Source organism: Xenopus tropicalis, chromosome 8 (assembly GCF_000004195.4).
Source record: "Xenopus tropicalis strain Nigerian chromosome 8, UCB_Xtro_10.0, whole genome shotgun sequence".
NCBI classification, from domain to species: domain Eukaryota; kingdom Metazoa; phylum Chordata; class Amphibia; order Anura; family Pipidae; genus Xenopus; species Xenopus tropicalis.
This window is the reverse complement of record NC_030684.2, coordinates 108,737,759-108,758,848: the sequence shown is the minus strand read 5'-3', so window position 1 is coordinate 108,758,848 and position 21,090 is coordinate 108,737,759. Positions and strand designations below refer to the sequence as shown.

General features: G+C 38.1%; 1 protein-coding gene across 3 annotated transcripts in view; it reads left to right on the top strand.

The window, feature by feature from the left end:
- The window catches only part of slc25a21 (solute carrier family 25 (mitochondrial oxoadipate carrier), member 21), a 203,392-nt gene that overhangs the window by 84,929 nt on the left and 97,373 nt on the right, over positions 1-21,090 (top strand).

Here is a 21,090-nt window from a genome sequence, read left to right as displayed (position 1 = left end):
TAAGGGGATACTGTTGAGTAGAGAGCATATAATCATCCTCACTTAATAATACCCTTAGTTGAGAAGACGTATGTTATAAACCCTGATGGTGATCACTTGCCAAAATATGAGTTCTTGGCTACCAATACACCAAATGTTGGCCCAAGCAGAAGTAAATAAAAAATTTAAGTTCTACATGTTGTGCTCTTCAAATGCCTTCTGCATATTCCAAGGCCCAGTGCTATATTGTATTTGCATTGCCAAAGCTGATTTATATTCCAGGTCACAGCTCTGTTTATATATGTATAGCTCTAAAAAAGATTCTGTGCTAAAATGGTGAGTCCGTTCATTGCATATAATATTATGTTTCTATATCTCAGATTTTGCATTTTACTAATGGATATATTACAGTGGGACATTTGTGCTTGCAACTGAAACAAATTGCAGTGTAAACTCTTTGGGTTAGGATTCTGCTTCTGTTTTCCCTTTCTAAATAGTTTTCCTTTAGCGTAAAGACACACAGAGCTACCAGTATCAGATACTTGTCACAGCTACAAAAATAGGCAATGCTGATAATTACTGATAATTGTCTATGTGTGTTTTAACTGAGGCAATTCCCAGTTTTGTCTAGTGTTTAGAAGCCGTGACAAGTAGCTGCTACTAAGTAGCACCATGTGTCTTGACCCTTAAACTGCTAAATGATACACCTGCATTTGTACTGTACTTATACTGTTTTCAGTGTTAGTGGGTAATCAGCTTGAAAAAGGAACTAAAATGTTCTGAAAACTTGCTATGATCATCTTAGTTAGCCAATAAAGGTATCACCTTTATACCACTTTTGTTATTTTTTATTTCAAAAGGGTTACCCTGTAAACACCCTTATCACTGTATATAAAATATGCATACATAATAATGTCACAAAGTAAGACAGCAAGGACCATTCAAATGATTAAAGGGGCAATATACACCTTGTTCAACATCGGTACAATGAATGAGGCTTGTGCTGAACATACTTTTTGCTACTGTTTTTATCTATGGGTTTTGTTATTTCTTTAGCTAAACAGGAAAACTGAGTGCTTTTCTAAACACTTGTCCCATTTTTATTTTCATTCAAAACTAATAAGCTAATGTAATGCATTTTGTAATAACAGCTCCATCTATTAGTAAGTTCTTTCAACTATAGAGAGTTGTTTTGATTTGTCTCTGCTCAGGTGGGGGAGATAGGAATGGTCACCTTGGTTCCTGAATCTCTTTCCTGAACGGAGCAACATTAGAACAGTTCTCTGTTTTTCTTCTGAACAAATTCTGGACTGTAAAGTCTGAAGAACTGACCACATGGTGGCGATGTTGTTATAAAATGTATTATAATAGTAGTTAATAAACCACTTAATAGTTTTGAAACGAAAACAAAACATTTATGTTAATTGCAAAAGTGCTTAGAAGTGCACCCTGAGAAACATTACATTATTTTTTTTCTCTTTACATATCCTTCAGTACATTCTGATAATAATGCTTTATATTGTGTATGTGCAAAGTATGGTTTGTTGTATTTTATTGTCACAAATGGGGTTGCGCTTTTTTTTTTTTTTTTTAATTTTTGACACATAGCATAGCAGTGCTTCAATACATCAAATAAAAACATCATTAGCATTACCAGTGAAATATAGAAAGAAATTTTGACAACATAATTTTGCTACTTTACACTTTAGTCATCAGTACCAGTTTTGTATTTTACAGGCGAATCTGCCTAAGGCACTTTTACTCTTGAATCTTCCTAGTGATGGTAGGAGGATAGGAGGCTATTAATGTGTTTTGTTTCCTAGCATACGTATAATAACCAAATAGACTGTTAATTCATCTGTGGCAATGTGTTAATTCATCTGTGGCAATGAGGGAAAATAAGACAATATCCATATGCTCCATACAATACAATATCCATATGATTCATACGACTCTATGACATCTTTTTTATGCTCATTGAGATGCAAAGATAGGGTTGGATTGGGACACCAGGAAAAACCCTGTGGGCCCCGCCTACCCAGACCTGCTCTCTACCAGTCAATGTAGACAATCCCCCCCCAATCAACATCATAAGGGAAACGTGCACAGTACTTTTGGGGGGGGGTGTGCCATCGGCATGTAGAGGACCTCACAACTAGGGCAGGGGGGCCCCAGTAATGTGTGAGGGACCCTAAGGTGGCAGCCTCAATGGACCCAGACAGCCCAGTCTAATGGCGTGGAAAGATATATGTTCTTGGCACCTTATGGTTTCTGTAGCCATCCAGAACTTCAGTAATATCAGAAAAGTATTTCTAGCTAAAAACTATCAATTTTAGGGTAGAAATATGTTAAATGCTATGTTTCAGGAGAAAAAGTAGAACTTTAAGGGGATTTATTAGTACTACAGGGTATCAGTCATAGCATTGTTTGGTTGACTAATCCATATGCAAAACTGCCATTGGTAATCTTAGGGGCTGCAGTATCACATGTATATGTTAGCTTAAAGGAGAAGGAAAGGTAAAAACTAAGTAAGCTTTATCAGAAAGGTCTATGTAAATACAGCCATAAGCACTCACAGTAATGCTGCACTGACTTCTCTGTGAAAAGATTTCTTGTGTCTGTAATTCCTGTGCCAGAGACATGCAGCTCTCTGCTGTCTCCTCTCTCCTGCTCCCCCCTCCCTCAAGAATGCTTAGAACTCACTCCCCCCTTAGGAATGTGGATCTGAGCCAATCAGCAGGAAGCTGACTCATAGGGGCAGATTTACTAATCCACGAATCCAAATCCGAATCCCGAAAGGGGAAAAAATCGTATTGGAAACGAAAATTTGGGATTTTTTTCGTCGCCATCCCAATTTTTGGTATTTGTCGCGACTTTTTCACCGCCGTCGCGACTTTATCATATTTTGCGCGACTATTTTGTTGCCATCGCAATTTTTTCATATTGAGCAACAGTAAATGGTGGAAAAACCAATCCGATTTTTTCGCGACGGCGTCGAAAAAGTTGCGAAAGATATAAGAAAAAGTCGCGACGGCGATGAAAAAATCGCCGGACATACGAAAAAGTCGCGACGGCGACGAAAAAGTTGCAAAATACCGATCATTACGAAAAAACGCATTCGGACGCCTTCAGACCGTTCGTGGATTAGTAAATCTCCCCCATAGTCTAACTAACTGAGCATGTTCAATTGGTCTGGGTGTCTGTGCAGGAGTGAGGCATTATGGGAACTTTCTTTACACAGCTTTTTTTTCCTGTTTGGCTTCTGATCATCTGAACAGGTGAAATATGGGGAGACTTAAGGGCACTATTGAGAGAACTGAAGGTATGCCTGCAGCTTGAGATTAACTCTTTACTAGCCTTTCCTTCTCCTTTAAACATTTTGGTTTGAACATGTATTCATATTCCTTATTGTTTTGTGCTGTCATGTGATTGTGCAAGATTGTGCCCAAAAAAATAAGATGGTTTTCATCAAAATTTTTGGAAATGTTTCAAAAACCACAATATAATATTTTATGGAATATTTTCCTGAAGTTTTTTAGAATGTCAGGCAAAGCCAGATTTAAATAGCAATGTTTAATTTATGGGTTTTCCTGACATTTTTACGATGTAAGTTGTTTTCCCTTTGAACCAAAGATCACATATCGTAGGCTAACCAAGTTATAAAGCCAATTTCTGTGCTGATGCTAGTATGTATGGTGTGAGCATGTCATTTTATCATATGATTTTCTTATCCAGTGATATGTTGGTCACCACAAAGAATATACAGACTTTTCAGTTTTAGATGTGTGGAGCTTTGTTCTATTTTATGATGCTTGCATTCTGAAAAGCATATGCAATGTATGGAAAGCTTGTTATCAGACTAAAAAGGGAAATTTCCCACAGTAAATGTTCAATTAGCTGCAAGTTTCTAACTTTCAAAGATTCTCTCCTAACCATATACAGGTATGGGACTTGTTATCCAGAATACTCCAGGCCTGGGGTTTTCTGGATAAGGTGTCTGTTATTTGGAGTCCCCTACCTAAAGTATGCTAAATAAAATTATTTAAACATTAATTAAACCCAATAGGAGTGTTTTGCCTGCAATAAGGATTAATTATATCTTAGTTGGGGTCAAGTACAAGGTACAGGTATTGGACCTGTTATCCAGAATGCTCGGGACCAAGGGTATTCCTGATAAGGGGTCTAAATGTAATTTGGATCTCCATACCTTATGGGGCAGATTTACTAATCCACAAATCCGAATTCCGAAAGGGAAAAAATCGTATTGGGAATGAAAATTTTGCGACTTTTTCGTCGCCGGCGCGATTTTTCGTATTTCTTGCAACTTTTTCGTCGCCGTCGTGACTTTATCGTATTTTGCACAACTTTTTTCGTCGCCGTCACGATTTTTTCGTATTTAGCGATAGTAAATGGCGGAAAAACCAATCCGATTTTTTCGTGACGGTGATGAAAAAGTCACGGAAAATATACGGAAAAGTCGCGACGGCAGCGAAAAAATCAGAGGAAATAAGAAAAATCGTGACACAGACGAAAAAGTCAGCATTCGGACGCTTTCGGTACGTTCGTGGATTAGTAAATCTCCCCCTATGTCTGCTAAAAAATCAATAAAACATTAATTAAACCCAATAGGATTGCTTTGCATCCAATAAGGATTATTTTCTATCTTAGTTGGGATCAATTACAAGGTACTGTTTTATTATTACAGAGAAAAAGGAAATCAGTTTTAAAATTCTAAATTATTTGATTAAAATGGAGTCTATGGGACTTTCTGGATAACGGGTTTCCGGATAAGGGATCCCGTACCTGTATTGTTTTATTATTACAGCGATAAAGGAATCATTTTTAAAAATGTGAATTATTTGCTTTTAATGGAGTCTAGGGGAGATGGCCTTCACGTTAATTCAGGGCTTTCTGGATAATGGATCTCATACCTGTATAGACAAGCTGTATAAACAAAAAAAGGATTAAGAATGAATCTGCATATTTAAGTATGAAATGCATTTGTAAGGGGATCCCAGTAGTAAATAATAATTATATAATAAATATAACAGACAACTTTAGATGTTATGATTTAAAATAAACATATTTTTAGCTATAAGGGTCACTTTAAAAGATTTTAAGATTATAACATGTTATTATTTTAAATAGTAAAGTTGTGAGCACAGGTTCTCCTGCTGTTATAATAAATGGATGAGCACAGATTACCTTCTTGGTATGCCTCCAGCTTCATTATTGTTGTATCCATGCCAATGGGGTACCTTTAGAAAAAAAAAAAGCTTTAAAATTACGCAAGAAAAAAATGAATGCACATTTTATTGCACTTTGCTCACTGCCTTCCTTGTACAAAGAATTGCTTCAGGCCTCCGAGAGTGGCTAGTCCCATGAATACAGTGCTACCTACGTTTGTCAGTGCTGTATTCATGGGTGGTGGCTGGGGAAGACAAGTAGAGCCCAACGCCTCCCTTTAGCTGCCGCTAACTTGTGTGTCAGTCAGATGTACAAGTTACAGAGACTGCAGGCTGCAATGGAGTGCTGTGCTTAGAGGCTTATTTATCAATATTCGTATTTATGTAATTTTCATATTTTTTTCTTAAGTCAAATAACCATCGAAATTTTAAAAAAATGAAAGTCACATTATTTATTCAAAAATTTGAATTAAAAAAACCCAAGCAAATCAAACCATAAGAAAGAATCAATTTTGCCTAGGGCAGCTCTCATTGACTTCTACATGATCTTGCAAGCTTTCAGGTGCCGAAGTTATATATAACAGTTTTTTTTTTAATAAATGTCAAAAATCTGCAGTTTTTTAAACCATTAATCAAATTCATGATTACTAGCTCAATTTCTATCAATATGGCTTAGTTATCATCATAGTTCATTTCTTATTATTACAGAAAGGAAAAGCAAATCATTAAAAAATGAGGAATTATTTTTCCGAATTAGAATTGCTGTATTTAAGATCTGCCTGAATCACTAGTTTCTGTGTAATAAATCCCATACGTTTAATTAAAGAATTGGACTTGCTCATCAGGCTGAATAAAGATAGAGTTCCTGTTGCCACCAGTGCAGATTTGAACTGGATATCCTAGTTTTGCAAAGGGCTGTTTGGTTTAAAACAATGAGGAAACTGGACAGAAATCCAGCCAATTGCATCAAGTCATACAATACCCCCACCCTGGCATCATTACCCTTCCCAACATCATGGCTACCCCCAGCGTCACTGCTACACCCCTGAGACCCTCAGCCCCGCTCCCCCTTTTCTGGTTTAGCCACTTGCACGTCCCTGGTCTGAGTAATGGCCCTTATATCGGTATAGGATCTATTATACAGAATGCTTGATTTTCCAGATAAAGGATCATTCCGTAATTTGTATCCCCATACCTCAAGTCTATTAAAAATCACTTAAAATTAAATAAACCCAGTATAATTGTTTTTACATTAAAATGGGTCATGCATTAAATAATTTTTTAAATTATATTTAAATTTAAATTATAAACCCTACATCTCTGGACTCATCTCTAGGTACCATCCAACCCGCTTGTTACGCTCCTCTACTGACCTGCTCCTCAACTCCTCTCTCATTCCCTCCTCACACGCTCGCATTCAAGACTTTGCAAGGGCTGCCCCCCTTCTCTGGAATTCGCTCCCACAAACTGTCAGACTTTCTCCCAATCTCTCTGCCTTCAAGAGATCTCTAAAAACACATTTATTTAGAGAAGCTTACCCTAATCTAGTTTAGCAATACCCTGTGCCCCACCTCTCACAACTCTGGTCATGCCCATTCCCACACCTTGTGTCTCAACCCTTTCTCCTTGTAGATTGTAAGCTCTTTTGGGCAGGGCTCTCTTCACCTCTTGTGTCGGTTATTGATTGCTTTATATGTTACTCTGTATGTCCAATGTATGAAACCCACTTATTGTACAGCGCTGCGGAATATGTTGGCACTTTATTAATAAATGTTAATAATAATAATAAATTGTAATTATTTGATTAAAATGGACTCTATGGCAGATGGCCTTCCCATAATTCTGAGCTTTCTGGATAATAGGTGCTCATGCATGCTCTCATCCTATCCCGACTTGACTACTGCAACCTGCTATTAAGCGGCCTCCCTAACTCCCATCTTTCCCCCCTACAGTCTATATTAAACACTGCTGCCAGAATTCTCCTCCTCTCATCCAGGAGAGTTCAGGCCCTTCCCCTGCTAAAGTCCTTATCGTGGCTTCCTATTAAACAAAGAATAGTTTACAAACTCCTTCTCTTAACCTTCAAAGCCCTCCATTCCTCTGCCCCTCACTACATCTCTTCCCTTGTGTCTCCGTACGTTCCCGGCCGACTCCTTCGTTCCTCGCAGAGCAATCGTTTGGTTGCGCCCCCCACTACTACTGCTGTTTCCCGCCTTAAACCTTTCTGCCTTGCTGCCCCTTACATTTGGAATTCCCTCCCCGATTTCCTCCGGAGAGAATCCTCTCTCAGTCTTTTTAAAACTAAACTAAAAGACTACCTTTTGGAGCACTCACCCAGCACCTGATCTGGGAAATAGCACTTATATTGTAATGTCCCCCACTGTGACCTACAGCATTTATATTTGCCTATTTGTGTCTGTAAGTTACCCTCCCATATAGATTGTAAGCTCTACTTACTAACCTTACTAACTCTACTTATCTTATTAACCCCCTGTTTGTATTAATGTATTCTACTGTACAGCGCTGCGTACATAAGTAGCGCTTTATAAATAAAAATATACATACATACATACATACATACATACATAGGTTTTTGGATAATGGATCCCATACCTACAGTATATGTTGCTTTTATTTTACCTGCAGCCAGTAATCATATGAAAGTGTTAGCGAGCCTTCTATAGCTAATAAGTTGGCCTTTGTACCACATTGTGCTTGGGTATCATTGGAGCAAAAAGGCACATGTTGGGAATTTTTAACACCGCACCATGGCCTATTTATTTGTCAGAATGATACCTTTACTATGTGGTTTTTCAGTGTGCTTCCTTTACAAAAACCATGCCTATTGCTCAAGGTTTAAGCTATTTTACGATCTCACTATAATTAGTTCATTCAAAAAACCCCATTTACTCACATTTGTTTGTAACATACAGCTGCGTGACATTTAATATGCGCGCCTGTAGAGAAGAAAATAAACCAACGAATATCTGTAACACTTAAACTTTGCTTCCTTCAACCATGAATACAATTAAATTCATTAAATTGGTAACTGAAGTCTGGCAATATATTAGTGAATGGCACCAACACCTTCCTTCTAACCATGTGCCCGCAATTGGTGTCCTCTAATACTTTGTCCACTTCTGACTTCTTTATTGTATGTTTTGCCAACAAAGAATATGATGAGCTGAGTGCCTTGGCTGAGTTTAAGAAAGAACTGATTTATACAGTAGACTGCTTTGTGCACTGGTGCCACATCTTTCCAACTTTAGTCCACAAGGACTGATATATGCTTTGGGTTGTCCTATTAAAGGGAAACTCCAGCTTCCATACCAAAATCTGTTTAAGAGCCCCACAAAACACAGAAACCCCTAATATAGCTATCACTGTAATCTGTGCATTCAAAAAGTATGAATAAATACAATTTTTATATGCTGAAATCCAGCTGTAAAACAGTTCTCTTTCTGCATCATTTGAAATTCTGGCAGGGGAGGAGGGACTAAAGCATTGATGTTACAATCATAACTTATCCACGGCTTACAGACAGGAACTACATAACCCACAATGCAATGCACTGTTATGTTCCTTTCCTTATTGACATCACGTGTGCAGGGAATTGGAGGCTACTGTTACATTTTTTTTTGAGTCTCAAAGTAGTTGGCCAGATCAGCAGGAGAACAGGGGGGCAGGTTTAGGGAACTGTTCCAAACCATGCTATTACATTAAAAATCATGAAAAGGCTGCATATTTTTTAATATCTTGCAAAGTTGCTTGAAATTATGTTTACTTTTCAAAAAGCTCAAGTTGTGTTTGGGTAGAGTTCACCTTTAAGAAGAACAGATATCAATGCGCCACCTTCAACCAGCAGATAGCGGTGTCTGGCAGCTCTGCTTGGCACACTCAGTTAGCCAGTCTATATTGGGCGTTCCATGATAGATAAGAGCAGCTATGTATTTTGAATATGTGCAGTTTATGTGGAATATTATATATATATATAGAGAGAGAGAGAGAGAGAGAGAAAGAGAAAGAGAGAGAGAGAGAATTTGCAGGGTGAAATCCAGCTATGAAAATACACTGTATGCTTGTAGAGATGTCCTGCTTGCCGTGGGCTTTAATAGTATTATTATTATAATTATTATTATATTGCAGCAGTGAGAAGAGGATATCATTTATAATTTTATAATGATGAAGATTTATGGAGGCCAGATACATACGGCTACCTGGGTCATGCAGTGAAAGCACCTTGCAGCCAGCTCAAACCACTGAATGCTCGGCACCTATGACCTGTTGCTCTCTTTGTTGCTCCCTGTTTTACTCACCCCCTATTACTCATGTGGCCTTCCTACGGTTGTTTAAACATTTTTTACAGCAAGGTCTTACAGCCCTCTTTTATTATTATTACTTCTTAAATAGGCAGACCCACCACATGCAGCCTCTCACAGTGAATATTGCACATGTGGCCCTTTATTATTTTCTTTCTCGTCATTACAGATACTTTCTCTTTCCTTCCTCTCATCCTTCACTGAAATCCATCAAAAACACACATGGCTTTTCTCCTTGCTGCAGTCACTTTATCATCAGAAGCCAACATCCAAACAAGCTCTGAGCGGGACCTCACACACACGCTCTCCCTGCTGCCTGCTCTCTCCTCCCGTCATACACATAACCCCTCTCTTCTCTATGTTTTTGCACCCTCCATGTGTGTTGTTGGAGTGATCCGTTTTTGACTCTGGGACAGGACAGAAGCTGCTCCACGTGTGTTTATTGAACCTAAAAGAAAAACACTGGAAGTTGAGAAATTGACTGTGCTTGACCTCCCACCTCTCTAACCCTTGCACTTCCCATTCAGGGGAAAGTGTTTCAGTATCTGGGCTTCTGTTACAGATGCTTCTACTGTGCTGGGGAATCTCTGACAGGGGGGTCGTGGTTAACAGTGTGCTGAAAATTCCATAATCCTTATTAAATAATAATGACTTACCCATATATTCCACAATAATTCTTCCAGTAAAACAGTATGTATTAAACCAAATAACTAAACAATTATTACAAATATCAATATAATGGATGATGGTGGCATTATTGAATATAAATTGATGGCTCCGCAACAGCAATTAGTGTCACAAATCATGGAATAAGTTGTATGTTGCAGTTTAACTCTGCAGGTTTCTGTCTCCCAAATTTTTAGTTAATGGATTTGGCCAGATATTGGCCAGGGAAGCCCCTCAGAGGGCCCCATATGCAGCCTGTCAGCAGCTTTTATCTGCCCATGTATGACCACCTTAAAGAGATACTGACACCAGAAATTAAACCATTTTTTACATCTATTATAACACTGTCTTTGCTTGCTGTTTTTAATTTTGCCTTAAAAGTATTTGCCTGATGCTTTTACATTCCCTATCTGATCCCCCATGTTCTTCTAAGAAGGGACAGTCAAGTTGGCAAAACAGTCAGGTTTAGGTACTTCCAAGTAACAATTAATTCCAAAAGCAGAGCTATCAGTGAAAAATGCTCAACACAACCTATAGTTAACTTTTAATGTACATTCATATTTTGAAGAGTGTTTTTTTCATGTCAGTATCACTTTAAGTCTCTCACAATTTTTGACCAGAGCCAAAAGGTTAAGCTTTTTTCTGCATTGCATTCTTTATCTACCAATCCTTCAATGGAATTTTATGCACACAATAACAATAAAAAATACACATTTAACAATAAAAATATAACACAACAGTGTTCAGCGACACAGCCACAGTAATAGACAAGCATTTCTCCAATTCTTCCTTCTATGCATTTAAACACCGTACAGCCCTGTTATTAGAATGAGGGGTGCAATCTAGAGAGATTGAAAAAGCATGGAGGTATATCAAACAGAATAGGAACATCAAACAGGGCCCTTAATATAGAGGAGGAGGCATTTATAACAGAAAAAACAGAAATATTTTATATCCAGCGTGCTTTATGTAAACCTTGCACATTAGCTGTAACAATTTAACTATGGGGGAAACTTCTCCAAAAGAATCCTATGGTTTAATTGCAGTAGGAATGTGAAAATTGTACAAGAAGCTAAAATTGTTTCCATATAATATGGTCTTTGAGATGCCTCTCAGTATTATAAGTGATTTTAGCTAAAACCTGATAGGATGTGCTTCCCTTATCCATTACATGTGATGCGTTGAATATGATTGCCTGTGGATTGTATGATGTGTAGATTGTGGTTGGATATGAGTTAATTATAGTGTAAGTTGTGTTTTGATATAGATTGCTTTCTCATAAAACTGCATGTAAATATCCTGCTTGGCCAAAATCCAATGGAACTAACCAGGAATAGCAGTGCTGAGATATGCACCATTATTATGCCATTAGACAAGTAAGAAAGTGCACTGAAGTCACTGATTATTTTAATTGAGCACACGGAGACACTGCCATCTGCCATTTTATTGTGTCCTCTGGCTCTCTTTTAAACATTTTAACAGCATCCTATTTTACCAGACTGGAAAGCGGGATAAGAGTTATAAAAGAAAAGGGAGAATGCACATAAAAACACTGTGATGCCCTGTTAAACTGCCAATGGATCACTGTAAGAGTGAATGTAGTCTGTTTAATATGGGTATCAGCTGATCCTTGAGAAACCGGTCCAATTAACTGCTCGTTAACAAGTGTGTTTATTAAAATCTAGTCTGCCTTCTACGTTGTAACATGGGTCCCTAATACATTCACAGGGCACCCGTGACATCACTTTTTGTGATGTCATCTCAGAACCTTGTCCCATACCTTGGGGCCGCTAGGGTAATGTTGCTTTCCTGTGCCATGCAATGGATGCTGCTGGGAAAATATCATGGTATATCAGTATATCCAGTGCTTAATTTCCTTATGGCCACAGGCAGTATTGCAACTGCAGTTCCACCACAAGAAAGAAGTGAGAACATGACTTTGGCAACCCATAGGTTTCTAGAAGAAAAAAAAGGCAATGGGGAAAGCTGTGTTTTTTTCCCCGGATTTTACAGTTTCCATTAATTTATGCCATTTAGAAATTAAAATCAAAGTTCTACTGTATGTACTATATTTTCCTATAAGTGGAACACTGCCAGTAAGGTGCCAAAATCAAGCTGAGATAGAGGTTTAGCGGAACTGGTGGAAAACATGAGGTGATTGTGTAGTTTGCTGGTGGATGAGGCAGCCCATATGTTGTTTCTCCTGCACACTGACCTGTGTTCTATTTCTGCTTAGGTACATACTTTAGTGATATATTAACTGATGTAATTTTCATACTCTAGACACATAAATGCTTAAGTACTAATATTTTGCAGACCGCCCAGCCGTGTGGCAGCTTGAGCAGTAGTATACTTCTAAGCCCCCAGTCATCCAAGCAACTAAGCACTAATGTTTCCCAAAGCCCCAATCATCCAACGGCATGAGAAGTAGAACTTCCTAGAGACCCTAGCCATCCAGCATCATAAGTGCTAGTATATCCCAGACTCATTAGCCATCCAAGAACTTGAGCACTAGTAGCCATTCAAAAACTTGAGTGCTAGGATTTCCCAGAGCCCCCAGCCATTCAACAACCTGCGTACTAGTTTTTCCTAGGGACCACCAACAGCCTAAAAGCTTGTAATTCCCAAAGCCCTTAGCCATCCAACAGCTTGAGTGCTAGTATTTCCCAAAGCAAGTTTATTATACAGGCATTGTAAATTTTGAATTGTAGAGTTTACATGTTTAAAGTGGCAGCTCAGCATAAAATTAACTTTTAGGCTACACGGCTCTGATTCTTGGTCTGCGGAAAAACGCATTTTCTCTGCACGGGTGCAGGCAGACACAGTAGATAATGGCTGGAAATGTGAAGTCTTACTTTTTTTTGGCTGATATCTGCTACGTCTGCCTGCACTCAGACGCAGACAATGCTTCCGGGTAGGCAAGGTAGCAGACTGGTGCCAACCTAGGGGCTGATTCTCATATTGCATTTTTATTTTTTATAGTTTTTTAATTATTTGCCGCCTTATTCCTTCTCTTTTCAGCTTTTAAATGGGAGCGGCTGCCCCCAGAAGCCAAAAAACGAAAGCTCTGTGAGCCTACGATTTGATTGTTTTTGCTATACTTTATTATTATTATATTCAGGCCTCTCCTATTCATATGCCAATGTCTTACTCACACCACTGCTTAGTTGCTAGGGTAATTTGGGCACTAGCAACCAGATAGCTGCTAAAATTCCAAACTGGAGATCTGCTAACAAAAAGCTTAATAATTGAAAAACCACACATACTAAAAAATAAAGACTACTTGCAAATTGTCTCAGAATATCACTCTCTATATAATACAAAAAGTTACTTTAAAGGTGAACATTTTTTTCCATCATAACTGGAAACTGATGTAAATGTAAACATGCTTATTTTAAAAAAATATTTCTATTTGGCTATCTATTCACTTGTACACACTATTCACACTAGTCCTTAAGGATATCCTATGTTATCCTGTATTTGAATGTAATCCCTGTGGGAGGAGGCATATCAGTGTGCGGAAATCTTCTTTATAGAAACAGCCAAGATTCATAGTGGAAACTTGGAATACCTGGCATTTCTCGCAAGTGGCTGTTGTTGTCTATCCTTTCCTTATTAGAAAAGCAGCACCAAGTGTCCCTGACAGGGACTGCTAAAATTGTTTTCTAGTAAATGAGCAGATAATTATCACTACAGTGTGAATATCCTCATTTATCCACCAGAGGCTGCTGCTGCTCCACACCATATAACAGACAATACAACAGGTACTGGTGGCCAAGTCCTTGTCTGTGTCACTGAACTCACTGCTGTCATTCTTTGAGTCACAACTGCTTGACAAATACAATCATAATTTTTCTGAGCACACTCCCTCCTGTATGGATTCTTATAAAATAAATGTTTATTCTTTTAACCAAAAGTGTCAATTAATGGGCTGTAAAAAGAGATGACATCTTTTATATAACTAAAAAATCTGTACTGTGTATGTGACTATATATGCTTTACCATAAGATCTTCCAAAATTGCTTACTAAACATTGGCACCATGTTTAGCTATATAAAAATAGGCAAAATACTATTAATATGGTAATACAGGTATAGAATCCATTATTTGGAAACCTGTTATACAGAAAGCTCTGAATTACAGAAAGACCATCTCCCTTGGGCCCCATTTTAATCAAATGGTTCTAATTTTTTAAAAAGTATTTCCTTTTTCTCTGTAATAAACCAGGACCTTGTACTTGATCCTAACTAAGCTATATTTAATCCTTATTGGAGGCAAATCCTGTTGGGCTTCTCTAATGTTTCTCTAATGTTTAAATGAAGGTATGGAGATCCAAAGTATAGAAAAATACCTTATCTAGAAAACACTAGGTCCCATACCTGTATTAGAATCTAAACCACATAGACTTAAATATACCGAATCCTTTCAAATAACCTGTTATTCAAAAACTTTAAAGATACCATCAAGGTACCATTGCTGTTTCGGTAGATGCTTGGTGTCGCTCCTGCTGTTCTCCAGCTGTTGATAAACTACTGTACTGACTGTACTGACAACCTGTGCTTCTCAGTGAATGCTGAGAGTTGAAGTTTATCAGCAGCTGGGGAGTCATAGGTTGGAGATTGTTCCTTCATGTTGGCACTTAATACTTGTTAATAAATATTTAACTATGTGGTTAATTCTGTACATAGGTTCCAGCCAGCTACATACATAGATGCAAGTATATATATATGTATGTATGTATATATACTAAACAAAAGTCTAGTCTTTCTGGTAATTAGGAAAGATGCTGGAAGAAAACATTTACTGGGAACTGACTGAAGTGCTGATAGATTTGGGAGAGGTGGTTTGTTTATGGAAAGGGGAGGAGGTACCTTTAGAATAGGAATACAAATAGGATGTACCTCTCCATATCACAGGCGGTTTTATGACAACTGTAGACAGCAATCCAAATTGTTTTAAAGGAGAAGAAAGGTTATATAATCACTGTGGGTAGTGCCAAAGTTTAGGCTCCCCCATTGATTATAGTCAATACCTGCTAACAGGGGCATTTACCAGGGTTTACCACAAAATGTTTGGGGTTTGGGAGCAGACTGTGGCAGGATTTTGTTTTAAAGTGATAGTAATTATCATACCAGATTTTAAACAAGTGAACTTCTTCCATTTTAACTACACAGCAGGACAGGATTTTGACATAGCATAATTGCTTTTTTTTAATAACACAATTAGTAGTTTAGGTATTTCTTTGTTAATAAGTTCATTGCATCTGATTACATTGCATCTGATTCACATTCATTGTTACATGAGCACTTCCACTCACAGTGCAGTAAATACATAAAGAGTGGATCCTACTTTGTGTTATACTGACACTGAGTATATGTCTAGACCTCTTGCCATCAAGCAAGAATGGGCTACTTTTATTGCATGAAAGAGTTCTGGCAAATGGATTCCTCCCTGCAGGCATAAGGAGTGGTGGCAATAACTTTTTTTTAAAAGTAAGCCAATGCATTTTTCCAAAAAATATACTACTGCCCATTGGTTTCAGGCAACAGTAAAGAGCATTTGGTTTGATGATGTCACCCCCCATAAAAAAATAAGCCCTAGCCTACTGATTTTTTTGTATACGAATCTAACACCTAAGTCTGGCCATGACTCCTTCAGTTACATGGAGTAAGAGAAACAATTGCTTGTCTGAAAGCAGGTCCATTAAGTAGTGCAAGAATAAATTTCTAAATAGTAAAATCAATTATTTGTAATGAACAGTAATTTAGTAATAAAAATTATACCAAGTATTTATTACAGAATCCCTAGTGAATATGTACTAGCATAAAGCATGCAGACTGAGTCTCCCAGCTCAGGTTTTCTTTTATTTAGACATCCCCAAGTAAAGGCCTTGTAGCTTCACTTAGCATTAATCCATTGTACAATACCTCTACAATTAGTTCCAGTTTGGTCATATCTGGTCCAGTAAACCTATATCTCCACCTACCAAGTAGCATTTCCAAGGCATTTCTTGGGTTATAAATATACTAGCTCGATGTTGCCAGAATGTTTTGTTTCAGTATTTTATATACCATGACGTTAAACATATGTAATGGCTTACATTGCTCTAGCTCTGCCTGTATATTTTTATTGGCATTGTCTATCAGTTTCCACAGACTTTCACATATCTGCTAAGCAGAACAATACAAATAAGCATTTCAAGCGATGTGTAAATAGCACAAAATATACAGAAAAAAAGAAAATATTGTGTTAAGTGCACACAGTTGATAGTGCTAATATAATGCTTAGCAGAATCAATAGATGGGCACTAAGAAAAAAGTGTTGGCTTGTGTGGTGCCCTAGTTGTGGCCCTGGCAGCACTTGAAGAGGTAAGATCTGTGTCAGTGCAATAAATACGCAATGATTTATTGGCTGGCATTCTTCTTCTGTTATTTCTACCTCACCTTTTGTATCCCGGCCAGAAAGCCTATTAATAAATGATTAAAGCGGATTGTTAAGGAAACTGATCTGAAATATTTGGCTTGGCTGAAATCCAGCTCATTACAAGCTGCCTGTTTGCATCTGTCACTGCAGCCTCACCTGGCTGTGGGGGATGCTGTCAGTGCTGCTGACCCTTGGCTACCGGCACAAAGAAATAACACTGGCAAAACATGTACAGCCAAAGCCAGAAACAGAAATGTAAAGCTGCACATTGCTATACATGATTAATAGGCAAAGCCGAGTTCAGGCAGCAGATCACTATTAGAATGAGTAGCTTAGCACTTAGTTGTCTTCTTAAAGTCATCCCAGTAATGTAGCCTTAAAGGGATACTATCATGATTTGTATGGTATGCTTTTTATTTCTAAATTACACAGTTTACATAGTAAATAATTCACTCAACATTTAACATTTTAGTCTTGAAACAACAAATGTATTTTTTTTAGCTGTAATATTGGTGTGTAGGCGCCATCTCAGTGCATTGTGCCTGAGTCTGAGCTTTCAGAAGGAGCCAGCGCTACACATTAGAACTGCTTTCAGCTAACCTATTGTTTCTCCTACTCCCATGTAACTGGGGGAGTCCCAAGCCTGACTTGGATTTCTTAATATTGGGTGCTATTTTGATACTTACTGGGAGCTGCTATTTTGCTACCTTCCCATTGTTCTGCTGATTGGCTGCTGGGAGGGGGGTAATATCACTCCAACTTGCAGCGCTGCAGTGTGACTGAAGTTTATCAGAGCACAAGTCACATGGTTGAGGCACCCTGGGAAATTTCAAAATTAAATATAGAAAAAATCTGTTTCCGCTTTTTATAAAATAGATTTCAATGCAGGATTGCCAGGCTGTTAGGTAACTATTCCAAACCATATTATTACATTACAAGACTGCATATATTTTTTATTGATGTATTAGCAAAGTTGCTTGAAATTCTGTTTACTTTTCAAAAAGCTTAAGTAGTGTTTGGGTGGAGTTCCCCTTTAATATATACTTTTTTTTTTGTTTTTACAAACTGTGTACAGATATTATGTTAGGTTTAACTGCAGGTCCTAATTCAATTCCAGATCGTCCACCTTAAGGGTACAGTGCATTTTTCATATGCTAAGCCATGAGATAAGTTTTGCTTATCAAATCAAATCAAATCTGCTCCATAAATCTGAATGTTTATTGGCAAATATGTATAATATTCCAACCTATTTATAGATACTTTATAGTTATTGTATGTACAAGTAGCACACCCCTTACAATAAGTAACGTTGATGTGGACCCTACTGGTAAAACTAACATTGTTGTAGTTCAGAGAGACTGTATAAAGACTTCTATATTTTCTTTTTGTGATTATCTAATTAAAGACTAAGAAAATTATTTTCAACCCCCCCCCCCTTTTTACATCTCAGCTAATTTCTGATTAGCAGGTAATGGATGTGGTCATCTCCTCAAAGGTCTCATGTGATACATACTTTGGCCTCATGAGGGCTAAATCAAGCACTCATCTGAAAAACATACCAAGTAGCAGATACAAACAGTCTGTGGCTATCTTTAAGACTGCACTGGGATGGGGCAATATAATTTAGGTCAGTGCCACTGATGCATTTTTCATATTGTGATTCTCATAAAGCTGTTGAGCTACTGGAGGCCCTGCCAATTGCATATTTGAAATATTACATTTAAAGGAAAAGGAAAGAGTTAATCCCTATCTAGAGGCATACCTCCAGTGCTGTCATCGGTGCCCTGAAGCCTCGTCATATTAAGCCTGTTTTCCAGATCAGAAACCACATATGAAAAAAACCCCCACCAAGTTCTTTAATGGAAATACCCATAATACCATATTCCTGCACCATGACCAAGACTGGCGTACATGTGCACTTGAGAAGACCAGTTGGTAGTGTAGACGCATTAGAGAGTAGTGATGAGCTAATTTTTTCACTAGGCATGGATTCACAGCGGATTTCCGCATTTCGCCATTGGCGGATTGTTTCGCGAAACTTCTGTGAAAATTTGTTGTGCGGAAATGGTTTTTTCCATGCGTCAGATTGGGCGCGGTCGCGACTAAATGGGAGTGACCTCGCCAAAATGGGCGTGGCTATGTCATGGCGGTTGCGTACAAAAAAACGCAGGCTACAAAAAAAGTAGCCGACAAAAAATAGATGTGTGCGACAAAAAATTAGCCGAGGGCGACAAAAAAATAGCCGAGGGTGACATAAAAATCACACAACAAATGCGCTTCGCAAATTTTTCTGCCGTTTCGCAAATTTTGTAGCAAAACAAAATGCCCAAGAGTTTTTAACATGCGTGCATCTAGGGGAGGCTGAAACTTTGCCCAGGCACATTTATTTACCCTGTGCCATCTTTACTACATTTACATATCCAAAATGGTGGCTGCAAAGGAGAAGAAGCATAGAAATCTTTAAAAGCAAACTGCGGGAGATACAAACACTATTAAGAAAAAAAAAAGGCAAGGGAGGTCTTTCTAATGATGAGGTCTAAAGTTGATTCCTTTCCTTCTCCTTTAAATTGTTGGAAATGCAATAACCATTGATAGCAGTATTTGCTTCTGCTCTCTGGTTCTGACGTAGAGCATTGTAACAGGAATCAGTTCTTCTCCAGGTTTTTTTAACCCGAGTCCCAGAAGTGAGGTTTATCATAGTGCTGGGAAAGTGGGAACTTGAAAAACTCAGAGGTGGAAGGGAAGAGGCATGCATTGTATCTGCGCTGCTCTGACTTGCTATTGCTATTAACTTTTAGTATGTTATAGTATTTCCTGTTCCTAGCAACCTTGCAGTTGTTCTCCATTATTGATTTTAATAGATTTAAAATTATTTGCCTTCCTTTTCTACCTTTTTCAAACTTTCATATGGGGCTTAACTGGCCTCAGCAGCTTTAAAGGAGAAGTAAAGGTAAAAACTAAGTAAGCTTTATCAGTAAATACAGCCATAAGCACTCACAGAAATGCTGCAGAGTTCTCTGTCAGAGGAAACACAGAATTTCTTGTCTCCTTTTTTGTAAACATGTTCTTCGGGTATCTGACTTCCTCTCTCAGAAAACCTTAATTCCGGGGGGCTAAAGTCTGTGCAGCACTATCCTCTCTCCCCTCTCCTGCTCCCCCTTCCCACAAGAATGCTAAGAACTCCCTCCCCCCTCCCTTAGGAATGTGTGATCTGGGCTATAACGGCTAGAGGCTGCAGGAGGAAGCTATGAAAACCAAGCTAAAATGGCAGCTGCAATCTTAAGCAAACAGAGAAGGCTCTTTACTGCCTTTCCTTCTCCTTAACTTGTACTTAATTCCAACTAAGATATAATTAATCCTATTTGGTTTAATTACAGTTTAAATAATTTTATTAGCAGACTTAAGGTAGGAGATGGAGAATTGAAAAGAAAACATAATTTCAAGCAACTTTGAAATAAACATCAAAATATGCAGCCTTTTCGTGATTTGGAACAGTTCCCTAAGCCTGGCCCCCTGTTCTGCTGCTGATCAGACTGACTACTTTGAGACTCAAATAAAATATAAGAGTAGTCGGTTGTCCTCAGCCTGCCTTCAGCCTGCATCCTCCCAATCCCCCAATTCCCTGCACTCGTGATGTCAATAAGGAAAGGAACATCCCAGTACAATGCATTTTGGGTTATGTAGTTCCTGCATGCTGTCTGTAAGCTGTGGAGAATAATAATAATAATTTGTAAAATCAATATTTTAGTCCCTCCTCCCCTGCCAGGATTTCAATAATGTAGAAAGAGAATTATTTTGCAGCTGGATTTCAGCATAGATCAGAGCAGCGGCGCCAGGAGCATCATCAGAAACTTCTGTTTCTGCTACTGCACTATAGATAAACTAGAGATTTTTTTAAAAAAAACGTGCAAGATCTTGGCAACACATGTGAATTAACAGAGCATTGCTCACATCTCCTGCATGGTGCGTGTTCATTTTAGAGAGTAAGCGTGCTCCTGTGCAGGGAGAGGAGATGAGAGATCTGGCTGCGGGTGGGGACTGCAGCTTCTTCTGGAGAATTTGAAAGATGGTGCCTGTGGCAGAAAAAAGCCAGGGGCAGCACTGTACATTGTAACTAACATATGTTGGAAAGCTGCTTAAAATTACAATTTTTTTTTTATTACATTTTGTTTCATTATGAAAAAGATCAGTTTTTGGGTGAAACTTGGCTTTAAAATAGTGTCCTTTCATTTAGAAAATGTTCCCCTTTCTAGACTATAATAGATTTAAGTTTGTTTTTGTGCTGGGAAACATATATTTAGTTAATGTATTTACAAATCTGAGCTAGTGCAGTGACACGCAACAGCCAATCAGACCTTTAACTGTACAACCAACTGTTGAATAGTTGCTGTGGGTTACAGGGCTGGTGAATATTTACATCTATGTTAGTAAATGACCTTATACGTTTTCATGTAGACAGATATAGTACAGAATTTGTGTATCTCTAACAAGAAAAGAGCAGGCTGTATTAAGCTTCA